Genomic DNA, 20,369 nt, shown 5'->3' with positions numbered 1-20,369 from the left:
TTTCACTCTATCATTTTGTGCCCTGTCTTTGACTTGGCTCCCTCTATTGGGACACACTTACCCTCCTGGACTCACGCAGATCTACACCTGGAAAGCACAAGATCCTACATCCTACACTCCTCTGTCCATCCTTCCACGTCTTCTCCGTCCTTTGTCCTCCCCCTCTATTCACTGAGGTGTGGCACCCTCCTCCCCGCCACACAAGGTCACTCCGCTCAATAAAGATAAACAAACTCGCTCTCAGGGAGGGCCGGTGATGGTCACACGCACTGAAACGATAAAATATTCAGCTGCAAGAATATAACTGCGTCAATCTCATACAATGTTGATGCCATGTGGTTTTTAAGCAGACAAAAAAATACAAGAAGAAGATGTGTACTTCTATTGTCAGTGGTCATAATGTTGTGGCTGATCGGTGTACATCACTAAATAGGGCTAGCCTTTGAAATTAGCTTCACCGCCAGCAATAAAATCAAAGCAAAAATCCTCAGAAAACAGTCGATTAACCACTTTTAACATTAAAGTTGAAAAGTATTATTCGAGATATAAAGTATTTAAATGGAACAGATGCCACAGTGTAGCAGCAGGATCAAAAGAATTTAATTCATTCAACTTTTTATTCATCATGTGCTGTTCATTCTGGGGGGAAGATCGCAGGTCAAATGAATTCATGTTTAGTCGGAATCGCATTTATATTTAAGCTCGCCGCCATTAGCAGTAACCTATTACAACATCACCGGCGCCGGCGCCAAAATCACACCCAACAAGTGACATGAGCACAATGAGTTTGAGACCCAGATAACGCAGATCAATCGACATCTCGTTAAGTCATAACCCGTTAAGCGCAAGATCACATTGGGATAATTTGCGCTCGGCGGGGATGAATCAAAATGGCTAAACGTGTTAGATGTCATGCAGTTGGTGCGAGATTGACTTTGATGTCGCCTCGGGGTGTTGAGTAGAATCCACCGTTTAGTGTGTGAGAAAAAAAAAAAAAAAAAAAAACCTTGAGGAAAGGCTTATTTGGGCACCATGACACAGAGAGTGAAGTAGGAGGCAGAGGATAAAGAAGCTAATCTTGTCAGCCCGAAGCTTGCTCCTCATTCTGAATAACATTGCAGTTTGGTATTCTTTGTCCTGGCATTTAAATGGGAATATTATGAGACTTGGGCCTGTTGAGGAACATTTCACAGCTGTCTCTGCCCTGAGAGAAGGCAGACAGTTTGGTATTAAGCATTCTGCAGATGTAGCGCATGTGTTTATCTGTTCTAATGACCTTAAGAGTTTGAGTATTACCAGCATACTAATCACCTGTGTGTGCTGTGCCGCTGTTTAGCATTCAAATACCTCATGCACGACATACATAGAGGCAATGCCATTTATTGTTGTTGTTTTTTCCTCTCATTTTCCTTTTTTTTTGGTTTAAATTATACGCGCAACACAACACACGGGAAGGGCGAGGAACTGCAGCGACGGATCGGGAAATAGAGTTTTCAGCAGGCTCAACCTGCTGTCATCACAAGAGAGAGGCTACAATTAGGTTGATTTTCAGCGATTAAAGCGCCGTGCGGGCGCTTCGCAGTCTTGTGGGTGACAAATATGTGAGTCACGCGCAATTCAAAAGCCTACGGAGTGGGCTGCTGTCGCTGGATATATTCAGTTAATCTGAAATACATTGGCTGTGGCTGCGAGCACGCAACAATTTTCAACACCCCGGGGGCTTCGGTCGCAATGTACTTGTTGCCTAAAAGAAACTTAAGCCCCGCTTTATTTGTTTTATTTTTTATTTATTTTTTTGGCAACTCATAAAAGTTATTTCATTTTCACAAATTGAGTTTGACTTGTAAATTGGATTGCAAATTGCCTTCATACTGTAAAATGAACCAATTATTTCCACGGGCCCTTTTTCAGTCACGGCTTCAGAAGTTTTCGATTCTCTGAAGCACTTCTTTACCTGTTGGTCCGATTTATGCGATGCTCTTTTCTATTTCTTCTTCTTCTTCTTCTTTTTTTTTTTTAACTCTGCATTTCGCGCCGTCGCTCCGGTGCGAATGTAACCGCTTCAACTGCCACTTTATTATAACAACCGCAAACAAAAAGTGGGCAGCCACTCAAAGGGAAAACCACAGATCCATAAAGAAATCACTATAAAAGCAGCAACAACAGAATATTTATTAACCTCAAAGGTGTGTAGTAGCTATTGATATGGGGCTTCATTTTAAGACACTGCACCATACACTTTGCCGGGCCATGTATTATTCATGCTTCTGAGCAGCACAATGAGCAGTTTGTAGATTTTTCGGACTGCCAATCATTGGCATTCTTTGAGTGGTCTCGCTGCTCATTGAGTGGGAGATACATGAGGGTGGGGTGCTCCATCACTCTTCTCCTCTTCCACTAAAAGGCTCTGACATACCTCCCCGGGGACCTACAGGCAGCTTGGTGCTCTCCGTACACAGCTTAATGGCTGCTGTCACCGCACAACTCATCCATGATAGCCCCGCTCAGCAGCAACCCAATTACCAGTTTTTTGGAGACAGTTTTGATATACACGTCGTATTATTACAACCAGCGACAATGTTTTCTCAGTCGTGTTCAAACCCAGAATCGGGATGCAGCATCATCCCTGGCTTTGACAAAATCGTTTCCATATTCAGCCAAGACTGACGAAATTTTCTGGGTATCAACGCTTTCAGAGTGAAATGTGATTGCTAGCTAGGCTGGGTTCACTTCCAACTCATCTGCTCTTGAAGCAGACATGGATCCTGAACTGTGCGTCCTCAAAGACAAACTCATGTGACGTCACTGTGAGCGGACATCTCCGTGGTTACGGGCACTGAGTGGTAAAAAGTGACAGTCGAGCATGGAGATTAGCAGCATTAGTTTGAATCATAGACCTTAAGGTGAAGAGCTGTTGTGTGATTGACTGAACCGACAGATTTTAAAAGCAGTCAGAGATATATTTTTTATTTTTACAGATATCTGCCAAAGAAAAGAGAAGTAAATGGATTGGTGCATTAAGAAGAAGCAACTGGAATCCAGACACTGAAACCTGGTGTTGTGGTTCACATTTAGTGTCAGGTAATATTATTTTATGCCGTATTTTCTGATGAAGTCAAACCTTAAGTTACTTCTTAAGTTACGTTCTGGAGGGCTGTCAGATACAAAATTTGAAAATGTTTTGGCGTAGTTACGGCGGACAGTAACGATTTCAATACCAACAATTAATAAAACTAAACTGATTATTTGTGATCACTACTCGTCATCCTTTTAACGTCCGGTCGGATGCTACAGTATTGCATGGCTAACGTTACTTCTCAGTAAAGCTCTTAACTACTAATTAGCCTTAGCATCTTTTATTTAGCTATATTTATTATAATGAAATGACTGAAAACTAACTGAAAAAATATCTGGTTTTCAACACTTTTAGAGGGAAATGTGATTGCTAGCTATGACGTCCTATTTTTCTTGAACCAGACATAGATCCTGAACTGTGCGTCCTCAAAGACACACGCAATTATTATTATTTCTTGAATAATGAAAGAAAAAAAAACTACACAAAGAATCCAACACTTGGCAACTTAAAGCAAACCTGTAGAGAGCACTAGTGGGATAACCGAGTGGTGATTTGATAAGTAGGTCCCTATGTTGTTGGATTCTGTGATGCTACCAGACAGCAAACATGGTAGGAAAAGGTTTCAGAGGAAAATGCAGTCAAAGTCATCAGGGATTCAGGTGATCCATTTTTTTGAGAGACATTATAACCACCTTTCTAAAATTGTGTCAGTCTCCCTTGTGTCTCCAAAACAGTTGTGACTCATCAGAGAATGGACATGGGTTCTCTGAGGGTGTCCTGCCAACAGGATGTTGTTAGTGGGGACTTTTGGGTCCTAGGGGTTGAAGGGAGGGGAGGAATTTTGAGGCTAGATCACACCTTGTCCTGTTCATCATGTTTCTTTGAGTTGTTCCTAAACCATTTTTGTGTGTCTGTGTCAGGCTTCATCCTGCTGGGGATGACTGCTGTCACCAAGGAGTGTCACTGCTGTGGGGTGGATGTGGGTGGTACGTGTCTAGTAACACCTGCACGAATAAAAGGCAGGTCGAATAGTCTCCCAGCAGAACATTGAACTGTCACAACATGGTCAATGTTATTTATTTCTCCTGTCAGTGGTTTTAATGTTGTGGCTGACCAGCAACTGTACATGTAAGATTTACATTTTACATGTACAGTTCTTGTCTTTATTTGAAAAAAAGGGATTGTTTTATAGACTGACTTTTGAGTGACAATGTAACGTCACATTCCTCAAACGTCGTATATGCACAAACTTTGTGCATTTTTGCACCTGCAAGATGCATTGGCATCTCTTTGCCCAAAAATGTTATGCTTTAGTCACTATGGGAGAAAAACAAGTAAAACACAATGCTGGTTGATTTCAGATAAACCATTTTCCTGCAATGTTCATTAAAAACGGACGTTTTCAGTATTAAATACAACCTCTAGAACGCAGGCGTAGCAGCACAGCAGCGCTCTTTGCCGCTCCTCCGTGTTGATTTATGTCGTAGGCGCCCTCTTACCTTCGACAGAAATCCCAGGCTTTACGACAAAATGAAGACACTCCCAGGTCTCTGGTCTGAATTCAGAGCGATGCGTTGCCGAACTATCTGCACCTTCAAATGGCCGTCTTGGGGACCGCTCTGCACTGAATCAATATCCAGTTAATTTCAGGCCACACTGTGATCCTTCAACAGTGGCTCATACATACAGGCCTCCTCTCTGGAGGAAAACTGTCGATGAGCAGGATGCCTGCCGAGGCTCTGGGAACAGATCAGGACGGTGCACAAACCTGACGCCGGTGTGTGCATCAGCGACCAGGGCATAGCCTGCTTATCAGCTTCCTGATCGATGGATTGCATGATGTGGATTGTACTATAATAATTCTGGCTTAGACCCAGATCCCGTGTTAATCATTTGTGTGTTTATAATCCTGGGAAGTGAAACAGGCTTCGAGAACAAATCTAACTTTCATGAGATGTGGTAAAAAAGCCAAGTAAAAAGTCTGACCTGAGGCGTGAAAAGACTTCCATTGTAAAAAAAAAAAAAAAAAATGTGCGTGGCTACATCTTCTATTATTTGAATCAATATGTGAATCTTAATACTAGTCCATTTGCAATAAAAAAAAAAGATACTGACGTCTTTCAAAGGACTCATTTGGAAGGGAGCACTTAGGCAGTTAAATTCCTGCACCATAATTAATCAGCAAAACCCATTATGTCTGTCTTGACTGTGTGATTCACAACGACAATGTAATAATTACTTTCCATAAGCCGGGGGGACGTATAGGTGCTTCTGAAGGTCTTAAATGAACTTTCTTCTCTGGAACAACAACTCAAAGCAACAAACTGAAATGGTTTGTTGATGTCGACACCTGAACACGGAATCTTTTTAAAATAACAATTCTCTTTATTCTTGCCTCTCCTTTTGGATGCTGTAATTTCTTAGTAAGAATGCGTCACGAAACAGCAGCGCAACAAACTTGTGGAAAAATAAAAATGTTTGGCCTTGGCGAGATAAATATTAGATATTTCGCAGCGCGAGCAGCAGCCGATGCACTCGAACGCGATGCTGAAAATAATCACACAGCATTATCATAATTCTCTGTACTTTGACGTATTGATCGTGTTTCTGAGGCTTTTATTCGGTTTTTTGAATAAAGGCTCAGACGCTGGCCTAAATTCACGCGGCGCAAATATCATTGTGTCTAAATATTGAATAAGTGCTGTGATTTAGTTCAAGTCTAGACGTATATTCAGAGATGTTGACTGTAGTGGCATCTGTGATAATTTTAACCCGAGTTTCTTTTGAACTACTAAAATATACTGACAATACTTCTGAAACTCCTGTTAGAACAAGCCATAACATTATGACCACCTTCCTAATATGAAACAGTTGTGACTCAGAGAATGGACATGGGCCTCCAGAGGGTGTCCTGTGGTGTCTATCTTGTGAATTTGGAGGATTGTTCCTAAAGTATTTTTGCATGTGTGCGTTTGTCAGGCTGCATCTCGCTGGGGATGTCTGCAGCCATCAAGGAGTGTCATCGCTATGGGGAAGGGGTGCCTGGTCTGGTCTAGGTGGGTGCTACATGTCTACAAATAACATCTGCACGAATAAATGCCAGGTCCAAAAGTTTCCCAGCAGAACAATGAATCGTCACAAGACGTTATTCGCTTTTTCTCTCAGAGGTTTTAATGTTGTGGCTGATCGGCGTAAGATGTGTGACCTGACGTGACCGTATCCCGAGGTTAAACTCAGAAAACTGATATTGCATTATTTTTTAACTCCAAAGGACAGAGTGGTCGCATAAATTATTAAAATGTCACAGTAACAGATGATGTTTGGGGTTTTCCATCATCGTGCAAGAAAACAGTGCAGCGTCACAGTGACTTTCTATTGCAGAATGTTTTTTTTTTGTTGTTGTTTTTTGTTTGTTTTTTTGATTGATAATCCATAACCTCGATGCATGGTGTGTCAGAGGCTAATGGGGGCGGGGGGAGTAGGAAAACAGCAGGATGGGGAGAAGGAGCAATAGAGAATGATGAATCTGGCCCAGCTGTTTGCCAAGGCAGGAGGTTTCTGGAACTATTGTTGATACGAACTCGGCTTGGATGTCGTCCAGGACAGAGAGAGTGTGTTATTTATGACAGCAGCAGGAATCACTTGCTCATCGTCAGGTGGAGCAGAGTCTTCACGACGCAGCGGCAGAATTAAGAGTTGAGGAAGATTTACATAGTCGGAGCCAGCTCTTTTAATTGCACTTGTATTGTCAAAAACGCTCTATCCACTTTAGCATTGTGCATCTCCAACGGTGTGGTCATGCCAAAGTTATTGTCTTATATGTGAATGACTGTGTGCACATGCACATGCTCATTTACATTTTACATGTACAGTTCTTGTCTTTATTTGAAAAAAAGGGATTGTTTTATAGACTGACTTTTGAGTGACAATGTAACGTCACATTCCTCAAACGTCGTATATGCACAAACTTTGTGCATTTTTGCACCTGCAAGATGCATTGGCATCTCTCACTCGAGAAATTAGACTAGCGAAGAAGCACACGAATCACTTCAAGTTATACAGAGAGCAGTTTCTGTTATTTATTCTGTAGTCTAGTCTGCGGGTCAACAAGTGCAGTCTCCAAATTGATTAAAATTTTAAATCAGCAGCATTTGAAAACAGCAACAACAAGAACTGAACATTATACAGCATTAGTTTTAGCAAACTGACAGCTCAGTGTTTATACATGAGCAGATCGACGTGCATGTCTGAACATATAATTATCTAAATATACACCTGCCCATTTACTGAAACCTGCAATGCAAGATGTTTACTCGATTATTCAATTTGCTATTATTCTAATCGCACTCTTGACACAGTCTGTGAAGGGACCATCAACATGCACCAATCAGACATAACATTATGACCTGGTCTAAAAGTTTTTAGTTGTTATTAAAGCATTTTTGTGCGTGTGTCAGTTCCATAGTATTGGGTGGGGGTGCCTGGTCTGGTCTGGGGTCCTATATGTCTAAGTAACATGGACGTATTCCAGGTCCAAAAGTTTCCCAGTTGAGCACTGAATTCATAAAATGGTCAATGTTATTTATTTCTTTTTCTGTCAGTGGTTTTAATGTTGTGGCTGATCGCTGTATGTGTGTGTCCTAGCAACCATATATCACGGTGTTATTAATATCTACATAGATGTAATATTATCTGATGTCAACCTTGTTTATTCAATTCCTTGTTAGTAGCACGACAGATGTTCTAACAGTTTTCTGGACGTCTCCCCAAAAAGAATCCACCACATTCAACCATAAATGTTACGGCCCACCGAGGAGATCTCAAATATAATACCAAGTCTATTATACCACAAAACAGATTTTGCTTAGAGTCACTCATATCTACAGTTTTCTCTTAGGAGTAAAGTTGAAACAGTCCCTAAAATTTGAAGTCTGCCTTCAGCCTAATCTCCTATAGAAATAACTGCATAACTACTTTATACCATGTCATGTTTGCAGATAGTGAAATAAATGCTAATCTCACTCTGTCTTTCTCTGCTTTAGCTCTTCTTTTTCCACATCTTCATCTGTATTGTGCTAACGTAAGTTGCACACTATTTATTTCAGTGAAACACTCAGCAGCTGATTGCAAAGATTACACCTTTATCTGTAGAGAATTACTGTCTATAACTGCATATCTTAGCATGAGTTATATATGGATGGGAAGTTCTCCTTTGGGTGGGATCTCAGCAGCAGAGGGGCATAATGTCACAAAAGAAAATGTGCAAAATACCGGTGTTTATTTATTTATTTATTTATTTACGTTTCCGGCTGAATGCTGCGATGAAGCCTTACCTTCGCTGTTGTCACTAGATAGACTTTAACAACCTAAAATGAGACATTAGAAATTTGAGAGGGGAACAGAACGGTCTCCTCTTGCTAGGAGAAGTTGCTATAGGATACTTAACTGTAGACACAGCACTCCACAAAAACTCCAAAAACACAAATTTCTAAAAGGCTAACAAAAAAACACCACCCCTGAGTCTTCTTTTGTAGTTTTCGTTGCGTGCACTGCATCCTGATCAACGCTCTGTGTAGCTGAATGCAAATGTCCAAATGAGCTGGACCAGTCATTAAAAAAAAACAGACTTTATCCTGCCAGCGCCCAATCACAAAGCCAGAGTCCACCAAGCCTGCATGTGAATAGGTAATGGATGGAGAAATGACAGTGGGCAAGTTGACGCTGTTGCACATTGTGTACCTGCTATTTTGTTGCTATTGTGGACATGTCAAAACACTTGTAGTGATGATATGTCTTTACCAAAGCAGGACATTGCTATGGATGAATCCTTCTCCTGCACATTCTACCCAGGTGCCACCCCTTGTCTAAAGCAAACCTTGTATTTGCAGTGGGTGAGAACCCACCTGACACCGTCAATCTGTCTATATGTGTGTAAGGGCAGCTCTGGCAAATTGTCCGTGTGTGAAAATGTCTTTTTTGTGGACTTTTTCCTCATACAAATCCTGAATCTGCTGTATAAAGACAGAAGGTGAACGGCTACACAAAATATAAAATGTGCTGACCAGTTGACGGTCAAATCAAGATCTCTTGCTGCTGCCGCCATTTCCGATCTACAGTAAGTAGCGCTTGCAGATTGCTTTTGTGAAACCCTGACCTCTGAAAGCATTAGAATAACTTATATCTATCTGCAGCACTGTTTGTTTATGTGTTTCTACGCCCAGGGTAGACTAGATGGTGTTCACTGATAACTGTGGTGACATACAAAACATTAAGCACCAGAGGAATTGGATTAGCTGGCTCGGGAATGATGCTTCCTGTTGATGATCCTGTAGATTCACGGCCTTGATGTCCTCTGCCAAGATACTGTAACACAATTTGGAAGAACACACATTCACTTGCTTCGTCTTATTTTGAACCCTTTGTTTTTTTGGGATAGTTACCATTTCTTTGTGATATCATTACTGGTGAGCGAGATAATTGTCTTGGCAGAGATGAGACACATTTATTCCACTTTCTCAGTTTTCCATTATGTGTAGATTTCTCCCCTGGACCACAGGGAGCAGCAGTGATGTTTGTTTGACATAATTCGTCTATCTCTGCAGCAATTTTTAGCACAGAAGTAGAATTACACACACAGTAGGTTTTAAATCTGCAAAGTGATATCAAGTAGATCAGCTTTTTGAAATTTAAGTTACTTATTGAACAACCTAAAATTTTTTTAGTCCACTATTATGTGGCAAAAGCTGAGTTGACATCACTGATATATAGTAGATTCTTGTCCTGCTGCAAGTTTATTTAAGGTTGAACACCATAAACATAACTTCCGTATCTCTCATGGTGCATTCACTGACATCAAGGACAAACAAAAACAAAAAAAACATGATCTACAAACACAGCAACCATGTCAACTAAGAGAACACAACAGAACTAATCATAAACTTGTGAAAATAGCTATGCTGTGTGCTGCAGATATGCATAGCCAATATAAATCTGCATCATCAATAGAATTTAAAAGTGCTTCACAGTGTATTGGAAGAGTTTAAATGGTTAAAAAATGTGGTATATCTCCAAAAGCCTCTTTTTTCTGTCTATAGCAGCTAAAGGTCTGATAACTTTGACAATTAAATCCACCAGTAAGTTGTTGATGTGCAGCCTCATTCCCTCTGTTACCGCAGGGCGTTTGGTGAAGTTGTTAATTGACTGCTGTCGAGAGGATTTGGACCTTTCCTCCGCTAGCGTTAGTGTACGACTTTTCAGATGAGTGTGCATTGCAGTAGTACTTTAGTTGTATTTCAGGATTGACATGTCACGGTAGAATGGGCTTCATCTTCAGTGAAGTATTTCCACGCCATGGATGAACCGCTGCTTGTTTGTTTGCTTCGGAGGCGTCCATGTTGATATTATCATGTGATCAGTGACTATTAGACATGATGCTTCAGCAGTGAAGTCGACAAACTGACTAGTCGACTAGTCTGTACAATGCCTACTTAGAAGGCCTCTGTGGGTTTTTTCTTGCAAGGATGTTAAACTCTTATCTGTCCCTCTTAGGTTATTTGAATTGCTTACAGCAGCATCCTCAGCATTACCAGCCGAGGCATAATCTTGTCCTTAAGCTTAGCTTCTTCAGCAGAAGTTACTTTGTATTATCCAGTGTGGATTCCCTGACATCTAAACTCCACTGTTGATCCATAATATTACAACTTTAACCAGAATATCCTGAAAGCAAGCAATTTATTATGCCCCTTGTTTATTCCTTTGCTTTACACAACAAGTAGAAAATCACACCCTCTCTTGTGCTGCAGCAGCCTCAATTACTGGTTGTTATACTGGAGATGTATTGTTTTGTAATCATCGTGGAAAGATGGCTGTGGCCAAAGTAACTTTACTTTAAACATGATTATTTTCTTTTTCTCTTGTCAGTGCCAGTTAATAAAAAAGCTTTTCAAGGATTCATAGAAGGTTTCTATGCACCGATCAAGAAATGCAGAAATGTAGCTTGTTCTTTAATTGCATTTTATTACATAATGACTTTATAAAATATTTTCATTTTAATGTTAATGTTGCAGTCTTTCAACGTTTAACCAATCTTCTTAATACATGGTTGTTTTTAACCTGTTGCATCTGCAACGGTCGGTGAAATGTGTATCTAGAGTCCTTTTTTTTTTAGGTGTAAGCTTCGGAGAGTCTGAAAGGTCAACCTTGTCATTCTAGAAGCAATGCAAGAAAGAATACTTTCAGAAGATTAAATAAAAAACTGGAAAATTTGCTGTAACGTAGCCCAGTCGAAGTATGGTGGTAAATGCTTGGGTGTGTGTGATGTTTTACATGTTCACACAATAAAAGTTGATTAAAGAAGAAGGTACAAAGTTCTCCCGAGAAATACTGAGCCAAACCCACAGCGGAGTCTTAAAGGACAAGAGGGCAAACCAGACACAAAAATAAAAAGATAAAAAATATTCTGAGGATGCCCTGAAGACTTTTCCTCGCTGAAGGCTGAAGGACAGGGTGACAGTGCCTGAAAGGAAAGGAATGTGAAGTCTGACTGGGAGAATAAAAGATGAGGTGAAGCCATACTTGTCATGATTATGACAGCTGAAATATTTTACCCCGTCATCTTCATCAGCATTTCATTTGCTGTCATGAAATGTTTTCCTAAAACGAAAATGAAGTCTGCAGTGACAAAAAATAACTGTCCCCACAGATGCAAGACCAGAAATACATGGTAGCTTTAATAATAAGTAAGTAAAACAAATGCCATTGCAGGATCATCAGAATAAAACAGATTAAACCAGATGCCGTAAGGAAAATTGCAGGTGAAAAAAAAAATATATCTCAAATATTTCATAATGCTAACATAAGCTGGTATCTTGTTAAAACACTAGGTTCCAATTTTTCCAAAGGCATGCCAACCATGAAGAAAGACAATGGAGGAGGATCTGATGTCGTGGGCACCAGTACCATGCTGCTGGCTGGCATTTTAGACAAATTTAGATTAGTTTCACTTGCTGGTAGCTCTACATTTTCTTCATGTAAATGCCACGTTTATATACTAGCATCCTCACAATAGCATGCACATATTTAGTAGATGTTGCTGCGCGTATGTTTCCTAGCTTATTAGCATTCACAACTTGACACAACGAAGTAAAGTACAGATGTTTAAGCACAGTCACTGAGTAAAGACTTGGACATACCTGAGGGGAGTCGGAACGTCTGCACAAAATTTTGTAGAAATTCACCACAGTTGCAGACATGAACTCATAGAGGTGCTCGAGGAAAAGCCGAGGGGATCACCACATCTGCTGGAAATCATGGATCTTTGGCAAGAATTTCAAGCAAGTCTCTCCAGACATGCACTTACTCAATAAGTTGTTGAAAGAAAATGAATCGCCCTCTAATTTAGGAATTGATCGTTTGTTTCAGTCAGTTTTTAAAAATTGCCTGTTATCAAATGTGATATGCTGCTTTTTTTTTTCTTACACTCGTACTGTTTTTGAATTTTTTAAGAGGTGGGTTCAGTCAGTGTTGTTTTCAGTCGAGAATGAAACTGAATAGACAACCTACACCGGTCAGGTATAACCGGTATGACCACTGACAGGAGAAGTACCATTGACCGTTTTGTGACTGTTCAGTTTCTGCTGGGAAACTTTTGGACCTGGAATTCATTCGTGTGGATGTTACTTAGACATGTAGCACCCACCTAGACCAGACACCCCCACCCCATAACTATGGCACTCCTTGAGTATCAGGAGGTTTAGGAACACCATAGGACTCCCTCAGAAGACCCATGTCCATTTTCCGATGAGTCACAACTGTTTTGGAGGCACGAGAGAGACCTGCACAGTATTTGGAAGGTGGTCATAACGTTATGCCTACCTGACAGACCTACAGTGTCATTCCTAATTGCATGCAGCCCATGTGGCTAAAAGTTGAAAACTTAGTGATGTTGCTGAATTTTGTCTCCGGATGCCTATATACATAATCTGAGCTCCTGATATTCAGTAGTCCTCACTGATGTCCCTGATTGCAACTCTGCCGTTGCTTGCAGCTTGTAACCATCAGCGATATCACACTCCGCTTGCACATTATTACAGAAGATATACACACATCTCATTTTCTATAAAGCACTGCCGCAGCCTCAGTAAATATTGAGATGCCTCGTTGCGTCATTAATGTGCGTATCCTGCTCTCTACAGATGTATTTTGACACAAAGACATATGTTTCAACTTCTGCTTCACTTGCAACTGTTAAGAAGTTGTCAAAATGGCAGGTGAAAGTGACTCAAATACTGTCCATCCGTACACATACAGTTTAACACAAGCAAAAACCGAACACAAGCAACATGACAAATGATTTGATGTTCACAAAACCTAGCCCACTGCGAGACAGCAATATTTTGCAGGTTCCAAGTGATCATGTGCCAACCACAAAAGACAGATGAAAAAGGGTGGCATGGGGGTAGACACAGGCACTGGTGTGTTGTCACAGGAAAACAGATAAAGTGAGATGGAAAGCTGAGTTATGTGAAGGTCTAGGTTTGGTTCGGCGCACCGTCCCGGGAGATTTGACCGGGACCGAGTGGGAATTGTGACAGGCTGTGAGAAAAACTGTGCGCCAAAGCATCAACCGAACCTGCCACAGTGTCTTGTCTTAGGAAGAAAGACTTCACAGACCAGCTGCACCAGTGTTGGGAGATGTATGAAAAGCAAGGGATTCCCCAAGTAAGATATTACCGGAGGTTGCCTCACTCTTTTCAAAACTGTATCCTGACTCTGGATTTCTATTTGAAGATACATAGAATCTAACAGACACTAAGAGGAGTTACACCACGCTCAGCCGCCTTCAGTCCCGTTCACGCAGTCTCTCAAAAGACGCTTCCACGGCTTAGTCATTTGCTTCGGTGGAAATGCACTTTACCAAGTTATCACTTCATTTTGACGCAGTAAGTTGATCAGCGACTCCCCACCCATGGCATGCCATTAATGAGCAGAGTCAGAGTCGACCTATTTATCACCTGATGTGACAAATATAAGGCACGTCTCGCAGGGGGGGGGCTGTGCACCCTCTGCTACGAAACCCGAGGACAGAGCTTTAGTAGTCCTTCCCCGACTTAACTCGGGATCTCTGCAAAGCCTAAAGCACACATACACTGCAGCTTAAAGATCTGGTGCGTCGGGCCATATGTCAACCGGACATATTTTCCTTTATCCATTATTAAAACACATAAATAAATTTACAGACGGAAAATCATTTAGTGATGAATGAACTGCGTTTAAGCTCTGTCGCGGTTTGTTCATTTTTTACCGCATAAGCGTACACCCCAGCTGAGTCCATAAAAACCGTCTGTTTTAGCTCAGATTCATTTATCTGTGTGACAAGTTAACAGGGACAAATAGCTTCATCCGTGTGTGTGGGTTATTGGTTCAGACAGAGGTAGAAAACATAAAAAGTAAAAAAACAAAAAACAAAATGGTGCAGAAAGAGCAGACTATAATGTATACTGAGCATAGATTAGATGCAACACATTTTGGTGTGACAAAAAAAAACAAAGAAAAACAGGGATGTGCAAATGGCACCAAACATAAAGTGGAAACACTTACTGACATAATGCGCTTAATTGCATTTACCAATTAACAGTTTCAATTAAAGACCCTCCGTTCAATTAAAATCCCCTCGCTTGTTAAAGACCCATGACTAAACGGGTTGATTACTGCTCCTCATGTGGATAAACCTGATCTTGATCTTTCTTAAGTGGCTAAAGGTTTTGGTGACTTCAAAGCTCCTCGTCACATAAACAAAAAAACACACGACAAACTGAAAAGTCTTGATCTGCTTGATCAACAGGTTGTGAATTATCCACCATCGTGGACAGCGGAACATTTGATTTTGGGGTGATTACTTTTTATCCTCACCCTCGTTTCCTGTCAGTCCTTTGACCCTATTTACAATAAGTTTCAGATCCTTAATTACCAGGCCTGCGGGCGTCATTAATTAGCTCAAAACAGTTTGGATCCCATGAATACAACCACCTGAATCTATTTTGAATTATGTATGATACATAAAAATTACTCCCGCTGCAATCATTTAAATAAATTATCGAGGTTGCAACGTGTATCAGACAAGATGAAGTGTTCTGTTAAGAATTAGAGGAAACAGCCCTCAGTCACACCACAGCATGTTAATTCGCTACATCTCATTTAAATAGATGAAGTGTAACTTCGAATATTTGTGACTTTTTCGGTCACCATCTCCACTGACAGACAAGTTCACATGTCTGTCACTCTCAACATGGATCTGATCCAAAACAAAGAGATTTGTTGAAATAATAGATCAGGCTCTGCCTGTTTCATCTAATTAATGCATGTCAACAGTGCATTGACGCTACACTGACATGACCTTTTCCGTGTTGTGTGAAAATGATTAAGGACCAGCCATACTGTGATTTAACATTTGAGCCGGCATGCAGTTTATTGATTCTGTCTTCACATCTGAAATCATTAGCCGGTGCAGACTTCTTGGAATATATTTGATTCTCTTTAGATCACTTCACACTCTTGAGTCAAGCCAGTATGCAAATGTAATATTCGAACAGTGTTCAGAATTTAAGACCAAATTTTGCCAGTGTGAGTGCAGCTGTGAGTCCGTGATGCACGTCAGCGAATCCATAAGAAGACACGAATTCATGTAAAATAAACTGGATGACACATCTGCATTTTCACAGAAACACGTTTTTTAATAACTACCAAGGCTTTGGTATTTGATTGTTACGTATCACAACATGAATCAATGTATGAACACTAGATTTTTTTTATTTTTTAATAACATCACAATCACTTGACACGTGCGTACGGTCAGGTAGGAGATTGTCGCTGTTTTTCACCTTGAGCCTGAATTGAAAGCCGCTTTTATAGGTAACAGTTCACATTTTGGAAGAGCTATTTCTAAAGCCCGTGTTGCATCCCGCTCACAACTTCACAGTTTTTCAGCAGCTGAATACACAAAGCTGTTCTGTCTTCAGCTTCAGAGGAAAGACGAGGAGCCTGAAAGAGTGTGTTGAGATGGTGTGAGTACATGGTTTGGATGTGTCACTGACTCCTCCGTGTGGAGATACTCCAGGAACAGAGAGCGGGAGGGAAAGCTAGGGATAATGTATCTGGGATTACAGGATCTGGGAAGGCAGATATCACCTATGAAATGTTGGATGACATGGCTGCATAAAGGGGTGGTGGTGGTGTTGTGATTTTTTTTTGTGATATGATACTGTGATATATTTGAGTGCCCTTTGCTTGGATAATTTTTGCATGAAAAAAGCCAAGGTCTTCTGTCTGATGAAGAGTTTCACCTTTTTTTTGTAGTAATTGCACATATTTGTTTTAAAAATCCATGAATTATAAATATCTGATTAATTATTCATCTCCTTGCTTGCTGTGCTAATGTGAACAAAGTGACCTTATTCTTCATCTGCTTACAGTGTAACTCACATACCAGCCATGACATTGCAGGCTGTGTGCACTGGCAGGCTGTTGTGTTACATGCTTCCTTGATCATGGTGCATTGTGCATTTTATTCTTTTATTTTTTTATTTTTTTTACCTGCAGGAGAAGATTTTCACTCCTTTTAACCTCCTTAATGTTTCTTTTCATGGTGACCCATTAAAGAGACATCTAAATCCATCCATGCATCCATCCATTCATACAAAGTTATGGCGTCAGTCAGCTGTTTGTCCTCTTGGTGACGCGTGACCAGCTCCTCAGTCCACTGATTGTCATCGACTTCCCAGTCTATCTTTAGGTGTGTGTGTGTGTGTCTTACAATAGGTTCAATTTTAAAATAAACCGAAAGAACATTAGTAACTTATGAGGGGGTGAAATCAAGTGTCTGACTGTTTTCGTGATGCTGCTGCGGGCCTGGGTGGTGAGAGCTCAGCTTCCGCTCAGTCCCGTGGTGCACTGAGTATGAGTCATGATGAACCCTGTGCTGACTCCTCATGGTGAGCTATCGATCCACTACCAGGATCACCTTCTGGCCATCATCTCTAGGCCTCATTAGCGAGGGCTTATTAGCTGAGCGCGGGGCTATTACAGTGCAATGCAGATGAAACCAGCGGTGAGCTCGGAGACGCGTTAGATCTGGGACTTTCATGCCTGACCGGCATTTCCTCCCCAAATAGAATAGATAATTGAACAGATATCACCAGACACGGAGATTAAACACCCTGACTGCCATCAGATGATTCAATGTGGGATCATTTGGGAGGAGCATTCAAATAAACTAAATAGCAAAAAACTATGGCATACACTGATCAGGCATAACATTATGACCACCTTCCTAATATTGTGTAGGTCTTCCCTTGTGCCTCCAAAACAGTTGTGACTCATCAGAGAATGGACATGGGTCTTCTGAGGGTGTCTGTAACTAAAGTTAAAATCGTAGTGACACAACTCGTGGACAAAAAAACAAAAAAAGTGTTTTTTTGTGTAGTGAGTCATATCTGAAAACACAGATATGATCTGCAAAGATGTAAAGCATGAGTCTTCAACAAGGGGTCCGCGCCCCCTAGGGGGACCACAGAGGAACTGCAGGTGGGTTTGCAAAATGTTTGGTTGATTAGACATTTTATATATATATATATATTTTTTTTATTTTCCCCCACAGATTTAATGTGTTTCAAATACACATTAACATGAATCCAACATATTTTAGTTAAGGAATAAACAGAGGCAGAAGATGTTGTCTTTCAGTCAACACTTACTGAACAGGAGCTGCCTCGACAGCGCACGTTTCACTACCCCAGACCTGTCAGTCTAAGCCTCCTGTACTCATAGGCCCCACCCCTTTAATTGCTGAGCCAATCACAAGGCTGCATATTACACACTGACTCTGTCAGGTTCCCTGCTATTGGCCAAGAGCCTATTCAGTCCCCAGGTGAAATATTAGCATGTGCATATATTTACCAGTTAGGTATGTTTATGTTTACAGCACTCTACTGTTGCACATATTTGAAGTGAAAAAAATAATATTTGAACATGTGTATTATTTCAATAGCTTAATATTGAATGCAAAATTATAATAATAATGTATATTTATAGATAGCACAAGGCTGAATCTTAAAAGCTGTATTGAAAGTATGTAGTATGGTGAAACACTACTTTATTCAGCATCAATATAATCTATTCATATTTCACAAGAAAAAAACGGCGAATAATGTGTATGTTTTCATAAAATTCAAGTCATTGAAAGCATTTTTACTTAACTGTTGTTTCTCCAAAGGATTTATACACTGAGACATTCATACTCATTATTAGAATTATTCAGATGTATTTTTTAATTAAATCCTTTTTTTTTGGCTAATTCTTCCTTTAAAGATGCTTTATATCTAACACACAGCAAAGTTGAACAATACAGACAATACCTTTACAGGCTGAGAAAATAATGAAGTTAATTTAGTCACAATTCAAAAAGCAGAAAAAGATAATAAGTTCCTCAGCCTTTTCTGAACAATCGCAGAACGTCAGATTTTCGCTCACCGTTGCTCTCCTCACAATCCTCCATAGACAAGAGCTGATTTTCTTCTTAATCTTATTAAACAAAGGCCTTGCATAAAAAAGAATCATGTGAGGAAAATTAATTTCATTTATATCACACAAACGACCGAATCTGTCTTCCTCGGCAGCACAGAGATAATGTCCAGATCTGACACAGAGGAGTAATATTAATATCTTCTCTCTGATTTACGTCCACAGAGGTCCTTTTGTTCTTGGGGTATGTCTCATTTCATTTTCAAACAGCTGTAATTTTTGCTTTGTCCTGAGATTGGTTGTTTGTTTGTATTGATACCCACTGAAGTTCTTTCTGCTAAGAAATTATAGTAGGGATATAGGTGAGTGCATTTACTTTGGTTTCTTCTCTGAATCTATGAATTATGCTAGTAGCTACAAATGGATGTGCCTGCTGCAGGAAGAGTCTAATGTCTCCCTTTCTGTTTTATAGGGCCTGTGGGTTGTGGGGATCTATTTTTAGAAATAAAATATAGTATTCTTAAATTCTTTCATTGGTGTATAATAAATTCTAATCTCAAATCGTTGCTGCCTTTGAACACGCCCTTCATATCTACTTGGTGCCGGTGTATACATCTTTATGCTTGTGTGCACTGAGCAAACTGCACAAGGACGGGGCCAGACTTCTGGGGATTTGCGAACCAGTGGAATGGTTTGAATTTATACCCAACAGCAAATGTGTAAATTCCTGATGTAGGAAGTAGTCCTTTCAAATGAATGATATAGACAGAAATGTAACTACAAAGTTGCTAAGGAGATAATTGTGCATAATATCTTCCCACACTTGTTAACATGATATTCATAGGCATCAGAAAAAAGTTTATTGCCAAGTACATTTGTACATACAAGGAACTTGCCTTGGTGTTTACACAGTCAGGTATACAAAAGTATACATATGCTGAGGACAGACAGCTCGTGTGCGACAAGCTGTGAGCTGCAGACATGTATAGCCTGTATAAAAACAGGCTGCAGCTCAGCACCACCAGTGGCATTTAATAGTACCCCACTGCATGTTGGAAGATAGTGTAGCCAGGTTAAAAAAATGTCTTCTCCATGTATAGCAGCTAACAGGGGTCTTCAATGTTTTTCAGGCCAAGGACCCCCAAACTGATGCAGAGATTAAGTAGGGACCCCCCTCCCTACTATATGTGTCCTATATCAAACTCGGCCTAATGCTCTTTATAAATATACATTATTAAAATAATTTTGCAACAGCAACAGTAGGGTGGCCGTGCAACTGTATATATATATATATATATATATATATATATATATGTAAAGTAAAGGGATAGTATATATATATATATATATATATATATATATATATACACATATATATATATATGTATATATATATATATATATATATATACATATATATATATGTAATGCAGCCTTGTGATTGGTTCAGTAGCGATAGGGGCGGGGCCTACTGTGTACAGGAGGCTTAGATTGACAGGTCGAGTGTGGCGCTCTGTTTGAAGGTTCAGCTGAATGAGTGAAGTGCTGACTGAAAGATAACATATTCAGCCTCAATATATCCCTTTACTAAAATATGTTGGATTCATATTAATGTTATTAATTATTATTATCTTATTTGATGAATTTTAAATTTGTGGGGGGAAAATGTAAAAAATATATGAAAAAAAAACGTCTAATCATCAATTTTGCGACCCCCTGCAGTGCCTCCGCGGACCCCCTAGGGGTCATGAACATCTACCATCAACTATCAAATAGT

This window comes from Mugil cephalus, chromosome 3 (assembly GCF_022458985.1).
Source record: "Mugil cephalus isolate CIBA_MC_2020 chromosome 3, CIBA_Mcephalus_1.1, whole genome shotgun sequence".
NCBI classification, from domain to species: domain Eukaryota; kingdom Metazoa; phylum Chordata; class Actinopteri; order Mugiliformes; family Mugilidae; genus Mugil; species Mugil cephalus.
This window is presented reverse-complemented; position numbering follows the sequence as displayed.